This window comes from Prionailurus viverrinus, chromosome C1 (assembly GCF_022837055.1).
Source record: "Prionailurus viverrinus isolate Anna chromosome C1, UM_Priviv_1.0, whole genome shotgun sequence".
Classification (NCBI taxonomy): domain Eukaryota; kingdom Metazoa; phylum Chordata; class Mammalia; order Carnivora; family Felidae; genus Prionailurus; species Prionailurus viverrinus.
The window spans coordinates 212746038-212770244 of NC_062568.1; the positions used below are offsets into that span (position 1 = coordinate 212746038).

Consider the following 24207-nt stretch of genomic DNA (forward strand, 5'->3'; position numbering starts at 1 on the left):
GACCCCGGGGGGGCGCAGGTGGGGCGGGCCCTGGGCGGCAGGCCCCGGCGCACGCTTTCTAATCCGGGCGAAAAGTTTCTGTCCGCGGTCGGTTTTTCTTTCCACTTGGTCTGTGTCCCCTGGGCACTCAGGCGGGGCCACGAGCGCCCTTCTCTCAAGGTCTCGACCTTGACCTCCTAGAGGGGCAGCACGTTTCACAGGCACCTGGCCGTCCTCTCGAAGGCTTCTGGTAAATTCCGCGTGCGGGGGCTGGATGCTGCGCTCTCCCTTTCTGACTCACGGCCTCGGGGATGACTAATCCTCACGGTCAGCGTGGGTCCAGCTTCGAGGCCCCACAGGGCAGAGCGGATCGGGGAGCGTCTCACGGACAGCGAGTGCTCTGCCTCACCGCCTGACCCCTCGTGGGCAGAAGGCCGGGGACGAGGCGGCAGAAACCACATCCCGTCAGCATCCACACACTGGGAAGCGCATTTACCGCAGCGGGCAGATCGGCCGAGGGCCCTCAGCTCCCCAGGAGACACCGCGTGAAACACGCCCCCGGCCCACACCTGCCCGCCACGTATGACCACGGCCTGACGTGGGACGGCTCGGACCCTCCCGAAAGCCCTTCCGTGGACAAAGGCATGTGGCACTTCCTCAGGCGGACGCCCAAGGTGCACTCGGTGCGTGTGTGGGCACACACACCCGTGTGTGTGTGTGTGTGTGTGTGTGTGTGTAGGATTTGAAAGCTTTTCTCCCTGTATGTCAGGATCACACGTGTTCAAAATCCAGGCACACTTTTCAGAAGTTATTTCTGGAAAAATGTTGAATCTCATAACAGCAATAAAAGGAAAACACTGCCTCGGCCAACATAAATGTCTCTCTGGAACATGCTTGGAGAGCTCGGGGATATTTGTGTAAGTTTGAAATTCCAGCCTTCCGAGCCGAGCAGCGCGGCTGTCGGTGGGCTTTGAGGGGCGAAGGCTGGAAGGGCCGGTTCTGAAAGCCCCTTGCTGGGTCGATCCATTTGGTGGCGCAGGTCTGCTGGCCTCGGGCTCCTGGATGGGCTCATGACGCTTTCCACCGAGAGAGATCCTGGTGTCAGATGCAGGCCGGGGGGGGGGGGAGGTGGGGGCGGAAGGCTGTTGGGACACGGTTGGCGAGGGCGGGGCCACGGCCTCCTGCTATGACCTGCACCCCAGGTCCCGGCACAGGAGGAGCATGGGAGGAGCAGAGGGGAGCCCAGTGAGGGTGAGGGAGTACAGGACGCCGCTGGGCTAGGCCGAGCACCGGCCTGTTCTCCCACTGCCTCGTCTGATCCCCACGGCACCGAGGGTCCTGGCCACCATCCCGATTCACACAGGGGGAGGCAGAAGTCAGGGTCCGGACCTGGACCTCCTCTCCAGGGACGGGCAAGCTGGGTATGGAAGCCGCTGGCAGCATCCGAGGCCTGGGCATTGCCGGCCAGGAGCTGACCTGTGACGGTGACTCTGGGGCGGGACTGTGCAGACCTGTTGGCTTTGCAGGCCTTCCGGACTCAGGGGAAGGGGCAACGGGGGCGTGGCTTCCGACTGCCTGCAGGCAGGGCTCTCTGCGGGAGGTGGGGTGGCACTGGGTTCATTCTCCTGGGATGGGACACCAGGCGGGGCCGTCTTTGGGGTCCGGCAGCCCTGGCCTCCGGCCCTGACCCTTCCTGGGCCACCCGCAAGGGCTTCTGGACCTCTCTGTGCCTCAGTTTTCCCATCAGTTACACAGTCAGGTGACGAGTAAACAGAACAATCTACGGTGCTTGGCCCGGTCCTTGGCCGGATTGATCCTTGATCATTTCCTCTTTTCCTTCCCTTGTACGTCTGACTCCCCGAGACCGGCCCGCGGGCCCAGAGCCTCCCCGGGGCCAGGATCAGCCTCAGAGCGGTGGCCCAGTGCGGGGTGCGGCGGGCACGGCGGAGGGGCAGGTTTCTAGGCAATTTGGGGAAGAAATAAAGAATCTCTCTCTCTCTCTCTCTCTCTCTCTCTCTCTCTGGGCTTGGCTTCTCCTGTCTGTTTCCAAAAACGAAGGAAAGTAAGGCAGCAGACGCACCGAGCCTGCTCTGGGGAGCACCAACAGAGATGCGTCCCGGGAGCGGGAGCGCGGGAACACTGCGGCGATTGTTGGAGGACGGCTCTGGTTTGCATTAGCGGGAAGTGACGGCTGTCTTGGCACAGGACCCCGAGCCCGGCCCGAGGGCGTTAACCCCTTCCCCGCCTGGCTGCCCTCACCCGCACACCACGGGCAGCCCGAGCTGGGCAGTCCCGACCCCCAGGTCCGGGTGAGGGCCGTCTGCACCCTGCCGCCAATGACGAGCCTGCTGGTGCTCACACACGTGTGCACACGCACGGGGCGCTCTTCCCTGGGGCTCTGCAGAGACTCACCTAAACCATTAAAGGGCACGAGGGAGCGGGACAGAGGAGGGAAGGAGCCAGGGGGAGCCTGGGGCTACAGGTGGGGTCAGAACCGGGTCCGCTCAGGCGAGAAGGGCTTGTTGGCTGGGCTTGGGGACCAGGGGCAGCCGTGGGCACAGGGAACCAAGTGGCCCAGCTGGTTCAAGCCTCCGCCTCTGGAGACCCTGACTTGGCCCCAGGCTGGGCAGCCCGGAGACCCCCGTGCGCCATGATGTCAGAAGTGGGCAAAGCGGGAGGAGCTGCGGGACCCCTGCCCCACCCGGATGAGGAGAGGGCGTGTGAGCGTGCCAGGGGCCTGGGGTCTCCTTGGGACGTGGGTGGGGGGACCCTGGGCTCCAGAGGCTGAAGGACGAGAAAATTCTGCCGCTCGCAGTGGGCTACGAGTAGGCTAATGTCCCATCAGCACTTGAGGCGAGCGTCCATCGCCCCCGCGCGTACCGAGGAGGAGATGAGTCCCCCAGAGGCTGTGACCTGACCCGGGGCCCTCCGCCGGGCAGCGGCAGGGCCACGACGTGTGTACGTGACTCAATCCTGGCTTTGTATTTTAAAATGCACTTTCCGCGTGGAAAAGGATTAAAGCAAAGTGCAATCCACGTGATGCACACACGTGTGCACGCACACCTGTGAGTCGGGTCCGAGGGGCCCCTCTCCGGGGGCCGGGCCCGCGCTGAGCCCTGCGTGGACCCCGAGGCTGGCGGCAGCGGGCGCTCTCGGGCTTTCCTTGGAATCCGTGGTCTGAATGTGGCACGGTGTGGGCCCTGTCCCCCTCGGCGCCTGCGGCTTCGCTGTGCTCTCCATCCCTTGCCCCCCGGGGCCCTCTGCCCACCCTGTCCCCGAGAGCGGGGGTCGCCCAGGAGAAGCACGTGCTTCCGGAAATGCCCCGCCCCAGCCGGTGTGGCCTCGGCCTCCAGAGTGGTGGCGAGTACCCGGAAGCTGGGCACAGAGCGAGCAGGCCTCGGGGGGTCGGGGGAGGGGCCGCCCGTCCCCCGGACGTTTGCTGAGCGTCTTCTCCGTGCTGAGTACAGTCACTTGCTCTGCCTTCTCCTGATCCTGTTTGGCATCTTGCAGACGGGACGCGAAGCCCGGAAAGGTCGAGGGCACTGCCCGTGGCTGCGGAGCTGGGATGACGGAACTTTGGAGCCACCGAAGGTGCTCCCCACGTGTGCGTCCACGGCGGCCGGGCCCTGCCCTGCTCCCTGACTGGAAGGGGGTTGCCAGGCTCGGGTCCAGGCGATATTTTCTAATGATCAGAATCCGGTTTCTTCCCCGTGACCCTCTGCTTCCGGCAGAGGGCAGATGGTGCCCACGTCAGGGGAACTAGAAGGCCTTCTGGAAAGGGAACCGGGTGCTGGGGAGGTGGGGCGGGGGGTGGGGCGAGGGCAGAGGACCGGTGTCTGCGGCTCCTTCCTACCCTGAGAAAACCTGGGAAGGCGGTGTGGACAGGTGCTGTGGGCTGGGGGATGTTCAGGGTCACTGGGGACCGGCCCATCCTGGACCCTCCGTGGACCCTCGTCATTACGTATGTGTCACCGCATCACGTCACCCAGACTGTTCGCACCTCTGACGGAGGAGACCCAGGTACAGCGATGTTGCGTCACCTACCAGGGCCACATAGCCAGGAAGTGGCCAAGTCAAAGGTCTGGCTGGAGCCCAGGTCTGCAGTGAACCCTGGCCGGGCAGCGTCTGGGCCTGAGTTGGGTTCTTTCTCAGGGCCGCGGGAGACACGGCAAAGCCACACCTGAGCGGGGCTTGGGGACGACAGGGCTGCTGTTCTTTATGAAACCCAGGCGCAAGGACACAAGTCACAAACCCAAGGTGGCCGTGGTGATTTGTACCAAGAAGAGGAATCCCACACACACACACACACACACACACTGGTCCTGCCAACTGCTGAACTTGGGGCCGGAAAGCAGGGCCATCACACGTGGCCGTCCACGAATGTCGCTGGTCTGTCAGGTGACCAACCCCTCTGGCTGGCAGGGGACTGAGAAGTGTCCCGGGACCTGGGCCTTCAGTGCTAAACCTGAGGAAGTCCTGGGCCAACCAGGACGGTTGGCCACCCGACTGAGGCCACACGGGGCCGTGTTGTCCAACGGGCAGCGTTGGACCGGAGGGGGAGGGACACTGCCTGCCAGCAGGCCCCCCTCCCCAGCGCTCGCGGGAGGGCACATGGGACCACTCGACGTGGCCCCGGGACCTTAGGTGAGTGGGGATCAGATGGGGGAGGTTGGAGCCCTGAGAGAGCACGGGGATCCCGAGGAAACCATGCGGGGCTGATGTCCCCACCGGGGAGGCTTTTGCAGACGACCCTGCCCTTGGAGACGGTCCCCAAGCAGGCACAGAGCCTTGTCCACTTGTCCACGGCCACGTGATGCCAATCCAGACAGCATTCCCCAAACTGTGCATTTTAACTGAGGGACCGGTTAGGGATGTGAGCTGTATCTCACGAAGCCGCCTTGAAACTTCAGTGACTGCGGAGGGCAACCCTGTTTCGGCGTTCCTACCTCCCTGCGGAATACGCGAACGTCTCGGGAACATCCCGCACCTGTGTGCACAGAAGAGCTGCTCCTCAGATTCTCCCAGAACAGCCTCCGTCTCTGCCCCTCGCATGTCGCCACGTGGCTGCCTCTGGGCGCAAAGGAAGTTCAGCCTTCCGGAACCCGTCAGTGCCCCGCTCGTCTGGACCACGACGTTTTCCAGGTCGGAGAGGGCGTACCCCTTCTGACCGCTCTGCCCTTGGAGACGGAGGGTTTCTAAAGCCTGTGCGCCGTCTCCTGGCCTTTGGTTGCTGGGTTCTGCGTGGACGAGCCACGTGTGTAAGGGGGGTCCACAGAGCCCACGGGAGCCGCGGTGACGGGCCCGACGATCCCGACCCCTTTGCACCCTCGCTGGCTGCGGGCTCTCGCACCTGAGGGTCACGCCGTTTTGCTGCCGTGACGGTCAGCTACGACAACAGATCATACCGACAGATGAACTTCAGCCAAAATCATTAGCAACGTGCAAGAGGCCGCGAGAGAGTAAGCAAATAGATAGAAAGAAAAGGAAAATCCACTAATACCTAATTATGTAGCTGGATGGTTGCCACGGATCAGGCCCTGGGTGCTCAAAACCAGCAACCAGCCAGAGGCTGCGCGGAGAGAGGACAGGACCGCTCTGCGCCCCCCCCCCCCCTCCCCCCAGGCCCGATGGCCATCTAGGGCTCTGCCTGAGCGTGGGCTTTGCATGCGGTTCCCGCAGCCCCTGCCGCCCCTCTGCTGGGATTTCGTGACTTTGGCGTGCCCGTGGGACCCTCCGCGGTGGGTCCTTTGTGAACGTTCACGGAAACGTCGCACAGAAGCACCAAAATGCATCAGCGCTGCTTGCAAGGCGGGTGGCTTTCCTGGTTCGCGCTATTTCTGGCCCGTGGAGTCTCTGCTATGTTTATTTGCCCGTCAGTGACCCTGGCGCTGGACGGTACTGGGTCCATACAATCCATTCCCTGGGTCTGAGTGCAGATGTGGCCTGTCCCACACTGGCCGGGCCACGAGGGAGCTGGGTTGGGTCCCAGGTTCCCCGATGGCCGCGATACGGGGGCTGAGGAGGAGGAGGAGCCCCGGGAGGTGACCCTTGCTCTGAGGCCGCCCCCTCGCCTCTCTGGAGGATTTGGGGTGCGCTGGACCCCGGGAGAAGGGGGCAGCGAGTGTTGGAGGCTGTGTCCCTGCTGTCGTGAGCTCACCCAGGAGGCCCCTCCCTGGAGCTGTTGCACATGATGGGCTCCCTCCTGCACCTGCACTTGGGGGGGGGGGCGCCACTCGAGGCCAGCGGCCCTGCAGGGCGGGGATGAAACACAGGCTTTCTTTGTTTCACAGAAGGGGATGAGCGTGTGCCTTGGGCTACAGACGGGGTTTCAACTAAGACCTGTCGCGAGAAAGTTCCACGGAAAGCTGCCTTCCTTCCTCCCGGCTATTTCAGAGGTGGCATAGTTCACAGATGAGACGATCCCCCTGCACCGCCTTGGCCGGGCTCCTGCCTCCTTGTCCCCGGCGTCCCGAAGCTGCTCTCCTCCTGCACCGCCCGGAGCTTCCTCTCCCAAAGCAGCACGCACACGAGACACACGTCACACCCGCGTCACACCCACCGGGACGCTGCCATCAGAAACGATGTGCCGGGTGTCGGGGAGGATGTGGGGAATCAGACCCCGGGACGCCGCAGGTGGAAACATAATACGGGGCAGCCGGGGCAGAAAACGGCAGGCAGTTAGTTCCTCACAAAGTTCAACGTAGAAGTCACCGCACGACCCAGCAAGCCCACACCTATCGGCACCCACCCAGGAGAAGCGAACACGCGTTCGCACAAAAACCTGTAGGCGACCGCCCGGGGCAGCGCTGTGCGGAACAGGCCCGATGCGGGAACCCCCCCAAGCCGGACACCTCAAGGGGGTGCAGTTTGCTTGGCACCGGCCACACCCCAATAAAGCCGACAGACGTCGTAGCATCTCGGTATCCAGATTCCGTATTTGCGAATTCAGATATATCTGTAACCCCCAGACCAGCAACCGCACGTCCTCTGTCACCCGTGGACACGCACGGTCCGCCACGCGCGCTCCCCGCGGAGGCCGGCGGGACAGCGCTCTGCCCGGTGCAGCACAGGCTCTAACCAAAGCGTCCCTCTCGCTGTCCGTTTAGTGTCTGCTCTTTTGCCTTCTTGTGGGTTTTGTCGGTGATTTCACCATTTAAAATGGCTCCTAAGCACGGGACGCAAGGGCTGTCCGGCGTCCCGAGCCCAACGAGGCTGTGATGGGCCTCAGGAAGAAACGGTGTGAAAGAAGCTCCCCGCCAGCACGAATCACACGCTGTTGGCCCTGAGTTAACGTTTGTGAATCAACAGCACGTGCGAATGTGTCTTCAGACAGCAGCATGCACGACACAAGGTTGTGTATCGATCCGAACACAAATGCTGTGACCAGAGGCCGGCAGGAATTGAGTAGCCTGTGTCCCCTAGGAGCCGTGGGTGACGTTTAGTGTCCCTGGCAACTTTATAAAACTCAGCTTCCACAGACGATGAGGGTTGGTGGTGTGTCTAAATGGGAAGGAGCTGGGTTCTCGGGTAGCTTAAGGGGTCTCCCCAGTTAGCCTGAGCGAAGCCTGTGTGCGCCCCCCCCCCCCCCCCCCCCCGCCGTGGCCCAGCACGTGCCCGCAGGCTCCTGAGGGAGGGGCCTCAATCAGAGGAGTCAGGAATCCCCCTGAGGCTTCGACTCTGCCGTGCCAAGTGCATCGACCTGAGCGAAGATGCCCTCTCTCAAGGATGCTCAGGCGGCAGACGAAGAAGGCAGCTCAAGACACAGAGGGTGGGTGTCTGGGGGCAGGTTAGACACCAGGGCCCGTTTGGGACCGTGGCTTTGCTCAGGGTAAGTAACAACCCACCAGGCAAAGCGTGAAGCCCATCTCTGGCTGGGGCTCCTGTAATATCTCTGTTTGTTTTTTTTTTCAATTTTTAAAAATGTTTATTTATTTTTGAGAGAGACAGAGCGTGAGCAGGGGAGGGGCAGAGAGAGAGGGAGACCCAGAATCCAAAGCAGACTCTAGGCTCTGAGCCATCAGCCCAGAGCCCGACACGGGGCTCGAACTCACGGACCGTGAGATCATGACGCGAGCCGAAGTCGGACGCTTAACGGACTGAGCCCCCCAGGCGCCCCCGTGTGTCTCTGTTGATGGGCAGGCATGCCCGTCCTGACCAGCTTTAGACTCCAGAAGCCTTGGCCGCAGGCTGTGGATGGGGCGTAGAGACGACCTTGTCATGGCGAGCTACGTCTTGTCCTTCACACTGAGCTGGGCACACGGTCGTGAGATGTTTTCCTCGGAAAATACAATGACAACAGAGGGACGACGACCAAGGGGCCACGTAACGTGACAGAAATCCAACTTCCCTCTGTGTCTGACGCACGCGCCCCCAACCACATAAGCACCTACTCTTTTTCCCTGTGTTCGTTCATTAGCAGGTGTTCCTTGGACCCTGTTAAGGGTCAGGGTCTCCGGTCGAGGGCTGAGGCCTTGTCCTCGAGAAGCTCGCTCAGGGGAAGGGAGACGGACCCAAGAAGACAGGGACAACTGTGGGGGATAAGTGCAGAAAGCAAACAGACAGCCCACCAAGCGGCCCTTCCTCTGCCCAGCGGGGCGGTCCCCACGTGCGGGAATGACGGCCGAGACGGAAGCCGTCTCTCTCTGTGGTTGCCCGTCACTCACCCGATGGACGGAAAAATGTATCTCACACATGTGAGGGGGGGGGGGAGGGGCGGGCACAAGACAAAAACCAATAACAACAAGGAAAGAAACTGGAGGGAGGGCTACGGTCGCATCCAGACCGGATGTGGGGGCACGGAACGGCGCACAATGATCCACGCAGCCCAATTGCGTGATCGTTCCAGACGCCGGCACGCCAGAAACCTGCTCCTGGACCAGAGCAGGGCAGAGCAGAGGGCCCTTGGGACTCGGACAGTCTGTCTGTCTGCAGACAGAGCTCAGAGTCTAGTCCACAGCCGATTCCAACCCACTTCTTTGAGGGACAGCCGATGTCACTTTACACTCATTCAGGCTCTGAAGGTCTGGGAGACCTTCTCTAACGGCCCCGCCCCTGTCTTCCTGCTCTGGGGCGGCTCCCTTGGTTCCCCTGCTGAGCCCCGGACAGCAGCCTGAGGGCAGAAGTCAGCCTGGGTGGGCACCGATGTGACCCAGGAACCCGGTCCCCCTCCCTGATCCTTCCTGCCTCCGTGCTCTCATATCACCTGTAGCCTCACAGATGGCGATAGGGCTCCCGAAGCCCAGGACACTGAGCCACAGAGAGGGCGTGGACACCCCCACAGACCCCAGCACCTGCCGCAGGGTGGCCCCGACGGACGACAGGGCTGTGGAGCACAGACTGGACAGGCCACCCCCACCAGAGAGCCACAGCATAGAGAGCGGGCCGGGCAGGGATGGGGCGGGGGGCGGGGTGTGGGCAGCTGTGGTCATCAATCCCAGATTCCTTCTTTTCCTTTTGAGCACCCCTTCTCCCCCTGCTGGAGCGAGTCCCTGGCGGAGGGGGGCGGGCGGTGGCGGCTGGAAGCCCCTCCCGGCCCAGCCCCTGGCCCCTGGGCACATAAAACAAGACGGGCCTCCGGCATGAGGCAGGGGACTGAGTATCTGTCAGGTGGATCCACGGGGCACTGCGCCCGGTGACGGATGCCGCCTCTGCGACCATAGACACTTGTGGCACATCTTTTCCAGGAGGGAAACGGGGCCCCTGTGTCCCCGCGTGGGGTGGGGCCGGACGGCACCCCGACGGGGCTTCAGGCAAGGACCGTTAAAACCACCGCCACATAAGATCTGTCGGTGTGACGGGCACCCGGCCACGGCCACACCATCGCCGCCGGGAGCTGGGATCGAAGGGATTTGAGCAGACAGTTCAGGCTGGTCTGGAGACTGGCCTCTGTCCTGAGTTTAGGATGCGGGCTGGGGGTGGGGGGCTGCTGAGCCCTACCCTCCTGCTCCGGGGCCTTTGGGAACACCGTGTCCCACACTCGAGGCCTTCCGGTGGGGCGTGGGGTGTCACGCTTCAGTTACCCCCGTTCTCCCCTCGCTCTCGCCCTCGGGAGAGACAGGAACTTCTCCATCGAGGAGGGCTATTTACTCTCCCCTGGGGCTGCCTGAGTGGTGTCTTCAGCCTACAGAATTTTGGAAGAATTTGGAGAAAAAAAGAGCCCGACGCCCAGAAACCCAGACTAAACAAAGTCTGCAGTGGGCGAGCCGCGGCGTGCGGGCCTCGGGAGCCGGACGGCACAGAGGGAGTGGAGGCAGGCTTCTGGGTCACAGGCGGGGCCGGCGCCGGGCCCCGGGGAGGTGACGGTGAAGGGACCCTTTGTTCCTGTGGCACACGTGCAGGCTACCTTCAACGAGTGGGGGCCGCCCACCTGCATCAAAGGCCACTTCGTCCCATCCCCCACGCGCTGATGCTCCCGGGGGTCCGAGCCGGGGGCACGAGGGCCAGCGAGGGACCCGGACACGAGTGTCACCTGGATGGGCTCATCACGGGACGAGCTCGTCTAGGGCCTCTTCCACGAGGGGTCTCCCCCATCAACACGACCCCCTCCCGACCTACACTCAGACGAGCCCACCCTCCTGTAAAGAGGGAAACTGAGGCCAGAGGGGTGGCAGTCCACAACCCAGCCCTCCTGCGCACCATCTGACGTCACGGCCCTGCCTGCGGCCGCCTGGTCTCCCCCGCCTCTGTGTCTGTCTCCGCATCAGCGGCTCCCATAGACGCAAAGACAGGGAGACACGGGACTTAAGGGGTCGGCCAGGGCTGGGGTCCCTCTGGAGGCAGCTTTTCAAAAGCCAGTCCAGGCCCCGCAGGTGGGAGAGCACCTCGAGTACACGGGGGTTTCCCGGGGTGGGTGACGCCCCAATGGTGGCTGAAGGGTTCCACACGCTGCCTCCTGGCACATTCCTGACCACGAGGTGGGCTGGCTCCGTGTGTGGGCGCACACCGGCCCCCCCACGATGGGGACCCCGGCTAGTTTTGAGTGGTCCCGCTCAAGGTGCTGGCTCTGATTTCCTCGTGGACACTCCCGGCGGGACCGCAGGGTCTTTGTTAATTCGGAACTCAACAAGGTGTGGCCAGGGAGGGGCCAGCCAGCCTCTTCCCTCCAGGTTCCTTGAGATCCAGCTGGCTGGGGGTGCTGGTCCTTCTGGGGACTCTGTTCTTGGGGGACAAGTTGCTGCTGAAGAGGAGGGGGGCACATGGGAGCCCCCAGATGGGACGGACCGGGCCCCCCGATGTCTGGGCAGACGGGCCGGGTGCTGACGCCACGGGCTTAACTGACTGGGGACGCCCCTGTCCGCCGTGATCCTGCAGCCAGGCTGGGAGGGGAAAGCGAGTTGTGGGGCGGAGGCCCCTGGAAATGCTCCCCCAAACCACAGCTGGAAGGAGGCTGAGCAGAGACAGGGAGGGGGAGAGGGGTCCGACCTGCCACCTGCTTCCTCCACACAGAAAAAGCCCGCTCGGGGGGCTTCACGGAGAAGGCCCAGGGGGTGCGCTGCCCCGTCCACCCCGGGGACACCCTCACTCTGAGCTGGGCTCTGCCAGGGCAGGGAAGCTCTTTGCACTGACGACACCTCACCTGCTCACCTAGATCTCGCCGTTGGTGTCCCTCAGGTGGGCGCGAGGGGGGGACGCCCGGGTCCCGAAGGAGACAGGGAAACACGTGGCTCAGCCGAAGTCCCTGTGCCCGAGTCCTCTCACAAGTGCGCGCACAGGGGCACACGCGCACACGCGGGGCTCCCAAGCACCTGCTGGGAGCTGTGCTGGACCTGCGGCCGTGCCCTGCAGATACCCCAGGCCCTGCAGGGCCGGAGGGAGCCTCCCGTTTCCAGGGGTGAGGTGAACCGGGGGTGCTGAGAAGCCCACCCGGGATGGAGGCAACGGCAGTGCCCACTCCCCACCTCCCGGCAGCCGCCGAGCACGCGGCACAAACAGCCACACGGGATCCCTCCATAAATCCCGTTCAACAGGCTCTTAACAATGAAATACCCTACTATTAGCCGAGACAACCTCTTACTCAAAACAAATACTGGTCTCGAGTTTAGCTGACGCACAATCCCCTATGATCATCGGTTCCTGGCCCGGGTGCTTCAATCTCTGTATTTATGAAACAATAACGGAATTCTATTTCACGGCACGGCGCTGGGGCCCAGCGCCTCCGATGAGCTTGCAAAAGCATTCGTGCTTTGCCCCCGGCGATCGGCTCCTTCCCATTACCGCCTTGTCCTGCTTCACAGATGGATGGATCACCGCCCAGAGAGCAATAGCACCTTCACCCACGTGTCATTATCAGAACCAGTGTCCGTGGCGATTTGCAAAGGTTTCATTCCGGCACGGCGGCGGACGGGCTGGGTGGGGATGGAGACGCAAATGTGGGTCCCGGTTGCCGTCCTTCCGTCCCCACAATCCCGCCGGGGAGACGCTGCACGTCTCGGGTGGAGAAGGGAGCCGTCCGGGCCCCCTGGCGTTCTGGCGGGCTTTGCCGAGGCCCCTCCCGGACAAGACCCTTCCCTTTTCCTCTGGCGGCTGGTGGGGAGGGTGAGGTGCTTACTCAAAAGCCTGGAAGCCCCGGCCACGTGTCGGGCACCAGGGTGGGATGCGGGGTCAGTAGGATCTGGCCCCCATCCTCGTGGGCCAAACAGCTCTGCGGTAACACTCAACATGGGTGCGTTCCCTGTCCTGGTAATTAGCTGTGGACAGACAGTCAAACGAGGCCGGGCCAGAGTCCAAGTTCATGAGACAGACGCCCCCCCCCCCCCCCCGTTTGGGACGATTCCAGCGAGATGAGCCGTTAAGCCTGGACGCCTCCCCCGCAGAGCTCGCCACACCTCTCAGCCCCCCGAGACCCTCTGGGGCCGTTTCGAAGGGATCGGTTTTTCCGTCGCTCGGCTGTGGGGTGGGACCCACCAGCCAAGATGTCGGTAGAGGTGTTCCGCCCGGGCCCCCCTCTCTGCCTCTGCACCAACCCCCCGATTCCCATCTCCTGGGCTCACCCCCGCCCGTAGGGACCCTAGCAGTGCTCCCTCGCCGCCTGCCTCGTCTTTCTTTGTGGGGGCGGGAACACTGTCCCTCCTTTCCTTCCCCTTCTCGACACCCCCAACTGCTTATCTGCCACCAGACAGTGCGGTCAAGGGCGAAGGTTACGTATGCGCCGCTTGCCAAGAGAGCCCTTGTCAACACGTGGGGAGGCCGGTCGAGGTGCTGCAGGGCCGGCACGGCTCACTCAAGTGCTGTTTATCTTTTCGCGCCCTCTGTCTCTCCGTGGGTGGAGCCCCCGTGGGCCGGGCTGGAGGATCAAAGCCTCCCGGACGGAGCCGGTGGCCACTCTGATTCACAGGAGCTAAAAATGCACGGGTTTGGGAAGGCCGTGCACCCTCCCGGCTGCGTTATCACCTCCTCGCTCCCTCTCATCTGGCTTTGCGCCGTAATAACTCAAGTGTTGAGTAACAGGCTTGCGGCTCGGCCACGGGAGATTCCTTCTGGCGATGCCATCGGACAAAACAACTCGACCTGTTTTCCTCTCAATAAATCCAGCGTGTGCAGAAGGTCGTCAGCATGACCTTGAAAGGCAGGCACCCTGCCAAGGCCTCTTTGGCCCGAAGACTCGGGCCCCTGAAACGGCCTTTCTGAAACGATCACGCGCGGTCACGCTGGGTTTCCTCTGCCGTGCGCAGCTCCGGCCGGACTCAGGGGCGTCTGGAGACGCCGGGCCCTGCGGCAGCCCCTGTGGAGACGTATCCACGGTGGGTGCGGGAGACAGGCGCAGGGCGAGTTCTCACACCTTACCGGGGGACGTCCCAGGCAGTGGGAGGCCTCCGTTTGCTCCCTGTGGAGAAGATCCTACAGGAACAGTAGCTGGAAGCAGATCTGTCCTGTGCAGGCCAGTGGTCTTCCTCCGGTCAGGATCACCCGCAGGGCTCAGTAAGAGACGGGAACAGAGCCCTGACCGCGGCCCCCGAGCTCCGCCCGGAAGGTCTGGGCTGGACCCTGAGCACCTGCATTTCTGACGGGTCCCCGGACGACACTGAGGCTGACGACCTCTAGCTACCACACGCACGACACTTCCGTGGTGCTTTTTGCATTTGGAACTTATTTAAAACTTATTCAAAAACTTATTTAAAGCCAGCAATGGTTCCATCAGCAGGCAGCGCGTGGCTGGGGAGGCCCTGTCCCACGGTGGCCGCTGGGTGGTCCACGTGACCCGCAGCACCTTGGAGGCTCCAGTGCCCAGGAGGCCCGCGGACCCCGGGGGCCGGCCCTCCGGCCTTCCAGCTGCTGGAATAGTAACAACAACAGATGATGTTTCTTGAGAGTCCAGGGGTCAGGTGCCTTCTGTGTCAGCTCCTGTCCCCGGAGTCCTAACTCTGGGGAAGTCACACCGCTGTCTGGACAGCTAGGGCCCCGGGACACGGCTGCTCCCGCACCTCCCTGGTGCTGGGGACGAGACGGCCTCTCCCAGGCCCTGCGGTCAGGAGGCCAGGCTGCCTCTCACGCCGTAGGACAGTTAATAAGGCCCCGATGAATGATGGGGTTGGATTTCTGCACCACTAATTTCCGTAACTATCGCTCTTTGAAAGATAGCTCGGTCCCCGGTGCTCCCGGCCCTTCCCAGACAGAGCTGTATTATGTGGCCAAGTTCAGGGCACATATCCCGTTTCAGGGATCGAATAGGGCCCGCCTCGGAAAATTTTGCAATATTTTGCGATGCGTGGCCCCCGTCTTGAGTTTCCTCCTCTGCCGCGAGGCCTCCCGGAGCCCGTTCAGGCTCGGGCCCAGTGCTCATCCGCAGGGGGGACGCCGCTCAGCAGAAGGGGTCGGGGCCACACGCCTGCTTTAGCAATGGCTGCCCCAGCACTGTCCTGAGCGTGTCCCTCTGTCCCCATCATGGGAGGAGCTGGCCAGACTCGGTGCGGTTTGGGCTCAGAAGTGGCATAGAGCAGGAGGGAGACACCACGTGAGCGTCTTGGGGAAAGTGGGGGTTCTGGCCGTCTGTGTCCCACCCGGCTCGGGGGGACTTGAGCTCCAACCGCTCTGTGCCTCGGTCTCCACATCTGTGCAGTGGGGGTGCCGAGACCCTCTCTGTGGCCGGGTCCTGGGAAGATGGCAGGAGCTCACACTTTAGGAGCTCAGAGCCAAGCCGGGCTGGTGGGCACCGTCTTTCATTTGCTTCCGTTTTCTGCCCCCAAAGGCTGGGACCCTGGCCTCTCAGGGAGGCCCTGCACAGGAGATCTGGGGATGAGGCTCGGCTCCCGGGTCAGTATCTTCAGGAGGCCGACTGTGGGCTGGGCTGCGGATGCCGCGACAGGCCTCCTTTGCCCCAGCCCCAGCCCCAGCGCAGCCCCAACGCAGCCCCAGCCCCGGCCCCAGCCCCGGCCCCAGCGCAGCATGGGCCCCAGCAAGGGGCAGGAAGGTGAGTTCAGGGAGCACCCAACAGAAGGCACGGGGGCCAGAGGTCCAGATCACCTGTAGGTGGAAATGTGCTGCAGAGAAACACCTGTGAACCTGTACCTGAGCACGTGTATGGCACCTGCATGGCCAGGAGCACAGGTGTCACCCGCTTTAACTGTCACTTGGTAGGTGTCCCATCTTATAGGTCCCTAAAGCGAGGCCCGGAGCTGAGTGGCTGCGCTGGGTCTCCTGGGCGGTGGGGGTGGGGGTGGGGGTGGGGGTCGGGGGAGGTCTGTCTGTCTGCAGAGTCCTTATCATCACCACTGGGCCCCCAGACTGTGGTGGCAACAGGACTCCCAGGGGGGTTGTTAGCCTGCAGACCCCCCGGCTAACACTCCACCCCACGCATTCCCCTGGGTCCTGTGTCAAGGGGCTGGGACCATACTCCCTGGAGCCCTGCCCCCCCCAACTTGTGACCCCTAGTTCCTGTGGCCACACGGGCAGCCTCCCCTCCCACCTTCCTTCCCTTTCGGGGTTCTTCCGCCTACGGCCTGTAGTGACTGCCCAGAGCACCAGGAAGAAGGCAGGGCCCCGGACGCAGCACCAGCCCCTCCTCTGCAGGGACTGGGGTCATCGGCCAGGGATGGATGGCGTCCAGGCAGCTGGCCAGCTGAGCATGCGGCCCCGAGGCCCTGCACGGAGGTGCTCCAGGGATGGCATGCCAGCTCCCCCCCCCATCGGGCCCACCCCCCCTTTGGAAATTCTGAAGCCTCACAAATCCTGGACGCACCGGGCATCGGCCATGTGCAGGAAGAGAATAGCTACACTTCCTCCCACGGCGTCGGCTGAACCCGCACGCCAACCCGTGCCCCAGGACACGCGCTGGGGAGGGAGGCGGGAAGGGCAGACCGTGCCTCTCTGACCCCGGCTCCTGGCTCCTGGCTCTAGGCCTGGGGTCTCATCTGCACTGTGAAGGCAGCGGGTTAAACTCCCTGCAGCAGGATGGCCGGGCTGAGGGGGAGCGGGGCACAGTCCCCCCACCACCCCGGCTGAGCTCTGTGCCGGGGGCCTGCACCTTGACTTTCCCGGGAAAGATCCCGGGGGCCCCCAGTGGCTGGGCTTTCCGTGCCCAGGGCATGTAGAAGAGTCTGGAGGTGCCTTCCTCCAGAAGCTGGCAAGGGGAAAGCACAGACAGGAGAGCGGAAGGGGGCGTCCCGGCTGTGCCGTGACCCTGACCCACAGCCTCACACCACAGAGGACGTCCAGGACCCGCCCGGCCCCCAGGTGTCTGCTCCCCTGTCCAAACACTGAGCTGGGCACGGGGGTCACAGGTCAGCACTCAACGCCAAGGCCCTGGGAAGTTCGTCACTTCCTCCTTGAGGCTGGGAGCATCTGCGTCCTTGGGGACGCAGGCCGTCGTGGCCGCCAGAGAGGACACCCCAGGTCTCCTGGCTGAGGCGGCTTTGCCTCTGTGCCGTGTGGCTCTCGTGGCCCTGAATAGACCTGCCTGGAGTTCCAGCAGCACATGAGCCAGGCCGGCCCCGGGCCCCTCCGTGCCTCTGTTTCCCTCTTTGGAGCAAGGCCCTGAGAGAGTCAAGCGTGAAGTACCCAGAAGGCTGTCAGCACGGAAGCCATCGCTGCCGTTGCTGGCGTGGGCGGTGTAAGCGTGCTCGCGGGACCCCCAGGCTCCCGTGCGGGGTGCGATGCTCAGAACCCTCAGCTGGGATCCCCTCCCAGCCACGGGGGAGCCGGTTGGCCCACTCGGGAGCCCGGAGGGCGGCGAGGAAGCCCCCCAAGAGGAAGGAGGGGGTGCAGCAGGGGCCGACGGAACCCAGCAGTCCCCTCCCCCACCCCACCCCTGCACGTTCAGGAAGGCCGGGAGTTTCCCACCCTCTTCCTCCTCTGCTGGGGACCCGGCGGGGCGCGCGGCTGGGGCGGGCTTGCCGGTTCTCGGGGCCAAGTGCAGCCGCACCCCCCCCCCCCCCCGGGGTCCACACACGCTGCCCCGTTAACAACGGGTATTCCTGGCACCCGCGCCCGCTTGATTCCACGATGGGGACGGCTTGGCGGGGTGAACCCTACAGGGACCCCGGCGAACGCTCGCTCGAGTGCCTGTCGCCGCGGGGGAGCCGGGGCCGGCGGGAGGAGGGCGGAGAATGCTGACTCCATCGCTCCAAAACTCCTGTAATTGACTTTTTAAAAAATGACATTAGCATTTAAATGGTCCCATCGTTATGAGGGTGAAGGTTCACTGGAATATGATCAATTTATTGAGCTTTTCAAATGTTCTCTTGGTATTTGTGCTTGGCCACTGCCGGGGGCCTTCAGCACCAGGCTGTGATTGGGCCCCGCAACCGCGGAGAGCGCCGTCTGCCCGTCCCGACCCGCGTCCCGTGCACGCCGCGGGCAGGCGCCCCTGTACTTGGCCAGCAGCCAGCCCTCACCTGACCAGGTGCCCACGGTCCCGGGGGAGCGCCGCGGAGGGCTGTGACCACCCCACGCTGACGTCGGGGCGTGGGTGGAGGGTGGGGCCGGGGCACGCAGGGCAGTCCCATCCCGGTGGCCGCGGACCTGCCCGCTCCCAGGGCCAGCGCCAGCCGTCTGAGCTTTGTGAGCAGGGGCGAGACACCAGCTGTGGCAGGGTCGTGCTGTGGCCTGGGAACGTTTTACAGAATTACAGGGATCAGGTGGAAATGTAAAGTGACCTAAGAGAGAGCCTGCGGAACAATGGGGCGCAGGCAGGAGGGTGAGCTCCTTTCCCAGGGACACCTGGAGAGGTAATAAGAACGACCAGGTGGCCAAGTGGAGGGGAGAGGGCCTTGCCCTCTGTGGGGCTGGGGCCGAGTGACGGGGCCCCCAAGCCAGATGGGGCCTGATCCCACAGGCACCTGGGGCCCCCAAGGGCACCCAGTGGGCTCTGAAAACCTCTCCAAGGGCTGCGGGGAGATGTTCCCACTGGAGCTGGGGCCACGGAGCACCAGCTTGCCCCCCCCCCCCCAATCTGGGCTGTCCGAGGCAGCCTCAAACACCTCGGGCTCCTGTGGCCGGGGACCCCGCCCCCATTGCCTCCCAAAGCCCACGATCTATTCCTGGGCACGTCACTCTGGAGCTCAGAGCTGGGGGAGGGGCCAGAGGGCGTGGTGGACATGCCACCTGGGTCACTGAGCCAAGAAGCTTCCGTCTGTCGCTGTGGACCGGACCACCCGTGCCAGGCTCAGGCTCTGGTCCCTGCTCTGCCCCTGGCCTGACCGGGACGCTGCACTTGTGCGGCTCTGTCGCCCGCTCGGGTGGGCTCTCTGGGGTTTTCTAGATGAAGAGCTGTTTTGAGAAGCCAAGCACAGAGCCCCCAACCGCCCAGGGTTTCATCCCTCTTTCCCCGGCACGGGATGAAGCGCCCGATTTCCCTTCATAAGGCTGCAAATTCCGTCACAGAGCATCTGTCTGTACCAAGGCCACATCTCCATTCCGTCGGGGCCAGGGGCTCTCTGCGGACCCAAGCTGTGCACGGGACAAGGTGCTTGACACCAGGGGGGGCAGGGACCCACTCACCCACCAACACCTGGACAAAGGATACCGCGGACGGTCCCAGCAGACCCTCCAGGGCACACTGGGGGGCGTTCTCTCAGGTTAGGTGGCACCCCCCCCCCATTCCCCCCCGTGGCTGTTGGGCCTTCCATAAACTCATTCCCAAATGTGGGACTCATAAAAGCTTCGCCGACGACACGGAGCCCACATGCCTTGGAAAGGTTTCCAGAGCTGTTAGAGACGGTCGTCAGCCCAGGGCCTCGCTCAGGTGGGGCCCAGAGGTTAGCAGGATCCCCGACTTTAACAGGACGCCCGGGCCTCTCAGGTGACACGAATGTGGAACTCATCTAATGGTGACTGGGCATCCTCAGAGGCTGGGAGGCCTCCCAGCTTCTCTCTGCAGAACCCAGTCCAGAATTTCAGGGAAGGCTCATTGTTACGGGAAGTGTAGGCTTAGGATCCGATACTTCCTCTGCCTCAGCCCCCACCGGCCTGTCCCTCCTGCTCTGTCCCGATGGGGAAGGACTTCCGTGGCCCCTGACCCCTCGGGGATGGCCTGGGGGGGGGCCCAGTGCTGCCCACACAGCGTGTCTGCCTGGCGAGACCCACGTGTAGGGCTGGCCTCCACTTGTCTGGTCAGGAAAGCCAGACGGACGCACTAGGACGCAGCTGTCCCCTCAGTGAGTCACTGGAAGGAGAAACAAATTGCCACAGAGGGAGATAAAAAAAAAAATCATCCATTTGTTCCCAGGTGGAAAACTGACATCTTAGACACGGAAACACAAAAACAAAAGCGGAAGCCGCTCTCCATAAAGCACTTAAATACGCTTATTAACTCTGATGTTTGAATGCACGCAGGCAGTTTGGAACCCGGGCAGGAAAAGTGTTCTCCCCAAGCTGGAACGTGCGAAAGAAAACCGTAAAGGTGGTTTTCCTCTGCAGCCCTGCCTGCCATCCGTCCCGTCCCCGCCGGCAACGTCCCGCCAGCGGAAGAGCCCCGAGGACCCCAGCCCTGCTCCCGACGCTACACGCACACAGCCCGGGGGAAAGCTGGCCCTGGGGAGGCGTGCCCCCTCTCCCTTGTTTCCGGAGCTTTCTGAAATGCTCGTGCTCTGGACAGAATGCCAGGCCGCCGGGAAACGTCATCTTGGCCGGACCTTCAACCGCTTTCCATGAACGCTGACTTAACAGGACAATGTCCGTTTTCCTTCCTCCCCAGCCCCCTCCCCAGGTAGGCACCGCCGCTTAAACGCTCGAAAAACAACTCACGCTTCAAGAACCACACGGTTTATATTAAGTCAGACTCTATTTTAAAGGTTCCCAAAAGGCAGATAATGTCTGGGGAAACCGGGGCGTGTGATGTCGGTCTGCAGGCTTTCGAGCTGCTAGGGTGTTCGGGAGGAAAGACGTCGTCCCCCAAGCAGGCGACAGAGGGCGCCTTCACCCCAGCCTCCGGGCAGCCCGGTGGCAGCCCCTGCCCAGGCCCGGACCGCAGGAGGCGAACTGACCAGCCTCTGGGGTCCGTCCCTCCAGGCAGCCGGCCACCTGCCACGCAGAGCCCCGCCCGCCACCGCCGGGCCCCCCAAACTCTGTATCTTGAGATGCTCCTGCCTGCCAGGGGGGAGCCAGGGTCCCACCCCAGAGCCTTGCAAGCCTCCCTCTGCCCCACCTGATCTCCTGCAAATAACTTGGCTCTGTGAGATCGAATGATGGCCTTCCACGGTCAGGGCTTTGCTGGAAGGTTCTGGAAGAAATAGGTGGGTGACAAGGCTTCTCCCTTGGAACAGGGTGGCTGTCCGGCCTCACGGCATCCTGCCCTTGACCCTCTGCTCCCGCCCACCCTGTCCGCAGGTGTCTGCCCGGGACCTGGGACTGCAGGGCCCCGTGCTCGAGGCACCGAGCTAACAGGAGGCAGGGCCCCCCCACTGGGCCAGACTTCTCCAAATACAGTGTCGGGAGGAACCCCTACGGGAGGGCTCTCCCCTCTGACCTGGGCTCTGACCTGGGCTCACAGAGCTCCGCTTGCTTGCTGCTAGGGAGCCCTCCAGAGCCCCTGGCTGTGCCCACCGAAAGGGGACAAATGCAGAAGAGAGAAGAGAAAGGGAAGTCGCCGTTGCTGGAACTGCCCCACTCTGCCGGCCTCCCTCACCGGGGCCTTCGGGGGAGAGGCTCGCTCCGTCCCCGAGCGCCCCGGCCCTGCGGCCTGCAGCCCTGATCACGCATCGGGGGGAGGGACACACCCAGGTTCGACACGGACGCACACACAACAGTGAACACACCAGCAAGCGAGGCTAATGACCAGCAGTCTCGCCTGTTCAGACGTACACAGGCTTCCTGGATTTTTCTGCAAGTGCTTTCCAGACACGAGACTGGGGTCCGGGGGGACCTCGGTGGCCGTGGCCGTTACCAAGCTTCTTGGCTACTCAGTCATAAGACCCTCCGGTCTCAACTCTCAACACAAGGCGGCCGTCCTCACTGCGGGCTGACTCTAGAGTAGCCTGCATGGGGGGGGGGGGGGGCGGGGGCGGCTGCCGAGACCCTCAGCCATAGGGGATGCCGGCAGGGGCAGGTGGAGGGAGGGGCTTCTCGAACCAGAGCTGGCCTCTGCTCCCAAAGTATCCCGAGGCCCAGACTGCAGGGGCAAGGTCTCTGGGTCAAGGACGTGCGGCTGCTGAGGGAGGAGCCGGGAGCCTCCGTCTGGCTCGCAGGCAGCTCCTGAGCTGAGCCAGGCAGCCTGCGTTTCCAGGGTAAGTGCCAGAGCCTGGCACTTACCGACCTCTCCATGGAGATGTCTGCGTGCCAAAGCCAGCCCCAAGCACATTCCTCTTCTAGAACATTCTGAGAACTCACGAATCGGTCCTGTTTATAGGTAGGCGGGTGGGGCCAAGTTGGAGGCCAGTTTCAGAGGCTTTTTCATTTGCAAGTCTAAAGGGGCTTCCTGGGGAAAGGAGGGGGCTGGCGGCTGCACCCCGGGGGCTGGACGGAGACCTGGGCGGAAGGCAGGGTCCACGCAACGCCCGTAAGGACCCTCCGCTTAAGCAGAGCTCTTCGGCTGCTGTGAGGGGCTCTGGCCCCCCAGAAGGCATAAGAGACGCATAAACCCCGTGGGAAGCCCAGACCTGCGTCCTGAGGGGCCTTCGGGAAACGTTCCACTACGGAACCTGTTCCAGGGCCACCTTCCCGACGGGTCCGTCCTGTCTTCCTCCTGGCTCCAAGAGTTCATTCAGAAAATGCCCACCAAACACCTACTGTGTGCCAAGCCATACTCTGGGGGAAAGAATCGGTGCGACAGCTAGGTTCTGCCATCATGGAGCCCACGTCAGAATCTCCAGGCTCTTGGGGGTCCCCACGCTTGCCCACCTACCCCAGAGTTCACGGCCAATGGCCACAGCCGGCCACCGCCGGCCATGACGGCCCGTGCTTCCTCTGTGGGGCGGTGCCCACGGGCGTGTCCTCGGGTGGGGAGCCGGCAGCACAGAACGGCGAGGTTCGCAGTGACAGGACATCTGGGCACCCTGCAGCGTTGTCCCCAAGGCCCCGATTCGTGATTCTCTGATCCTCCGGGGCCCCTGTCCCCCCCCCCCCCACCCCAACCCGTGCTCAGCAGTTCCCTCCAGCTTCACGGCAGCCGCGGGGCTGACAGCATCGTCCCCACTTGCAGATGAGTTAGGGACGCGGCCGGACAAGGCTGCCCAGGGCAAAGGACCGCCCAGAGCCCTGCTCTCTGAGGCCCGGAGCCCCGGGAGCCCGGCTTGGGAGGAAAGCACAAGCGGGGCTGTGGACCAAACCCTCAGGTCTCCTCGCTGCTTCCGACCAGCCTCCCCGAACCCACCTGGGTCCTGAGCAGATTCTCACTCCCTCCCCCACTGCCCGGGGGACCTGGCCCTGGTTTCTCGTGGCCCCGGGACGGCTGGCTGGCCCTGCCTCCCACCTGCCCAGGAATGGGTCTTGCCCAGGGTTCCCTTTTATTAGTATTTTTTTTTTTAAAGCTAAATACCTCTTTCCAGACCTCAGAAGCTTCAGTTGGTGCCACTGTGCTTGTAGCCACGGCCCTTGGTGGAGGCCAGGGTGACAGGTGGGGCTCTCCCAGCGGGAGACATGTGGGGACGATAGGAGCCCCAGGCCCTGAGGCGGACGCTCCCTGATGTGGGGCTGGACGCAGTGGCGAGGGTGGGGGGGGGGGGGGCGACAGAAAACCACGCCCTCGGCGCGAGAGTCAGGCCAGACCCGTGCCCAGGTGAGGCAGGGAGCCTCAGTGTGGAAAGTGACAGTGACGGGGCCACTGGTCTGGCCAGCTGTCCGGTGAGGCTACACCATTCCCCGCCGAGCACCATGCAGCGACTACAATGGAGAGCCGGCCATGCCCTTGGGGCGCCACGCCGCTCGGGAGGGTGAGTGCGAGAAGCCGCGGTCACACTGCGTCTGGGGTGTGACCGCGCGTGGCACTATGCAGAACCGCTAAGCGCGTGTGTGTGCCACCCTCGAGCACAGCTGTGCACAGGCGGGCACCCGCCCGAACGCAGATGTATGTGCACCTGGCTAGGTCTGTGCCCACTCGGGAGTCTGTGTCTCCCTCCCGGAGCCCATGCGTTCATCCTGTCGTCCCAGCGGGGGAATCATGGTGACCGGGATTTTCTCATTTAAGGGATCCTGGTTTCTTCCCCATAATTGTTCCACAAAGGGACTTGGGATTCCCAGAGGTTTTGTCCCAACCCGGCTCAGGCTTTCCTGGTGCCGGAGAGGAGGCCATCTGCCAATTCTGCATTGGCTGGCCTTCTGGGTGACATTGCCTCGGGGCGGGCTGGGCACAGGCTGGCTTCCCTGTCACCTCCCCTGGTGGCCCTCCTGCCTGCCCGCAGCTCCAGGCTGTCCACGGGCCCCTGGGGGGCTCCCTTCCGAGGGGGCCTGGGCACCAGCCCCTTTGTCCCTGCCTCCCTCCCGCCGGGCCCTCCCGCAGCACCCCCCCCCCCCCCGCCCCCAGTTTAGGTAGAGGAGCGGCCTCCCCCTCCCCCTGCTGTCTCTCTCCCTCGGCGGGAAGCGCTCTCAGAGTTTCTTACTCTGTCCTGCCCTCCAGCTGGCCAGGGCAGGAGAGAGCCCTGAACCAGGGGTGAGGCCAATGCAGCAGGAAGCCAGCCCCGTGGCCTGTCGTGTGCAGGGGTGCCTGGCCCGAGGCTGCTGTGCAGGGTGGCTCCTCCAAATGCCGTGCGCCCCACCGTCCGTCTTTAAGGATCTGACCTGAGCTCATTCACTCCCAGACCCAGCTGTGTTCTGGGCTTGACCTCGGGAAGCAACTCCTTGTTCCATCTGCCCTGCAAGTGC

At 63.5% G+C, this 24207-nt stretch overlaps 1 protein-coding gene across 5 annotated transcripts in view; it reads right to left on the minus strand.

Moving 5' to 3' along the window:
* PRDM16 (PR/SET domain 16) overlaps positions 1–24207 on the minus strand; it is a 315844-nt gene that overhangs the window by 113900 nt on the left and 177737 nt on the right. The window lies entirely within an intron of this gene.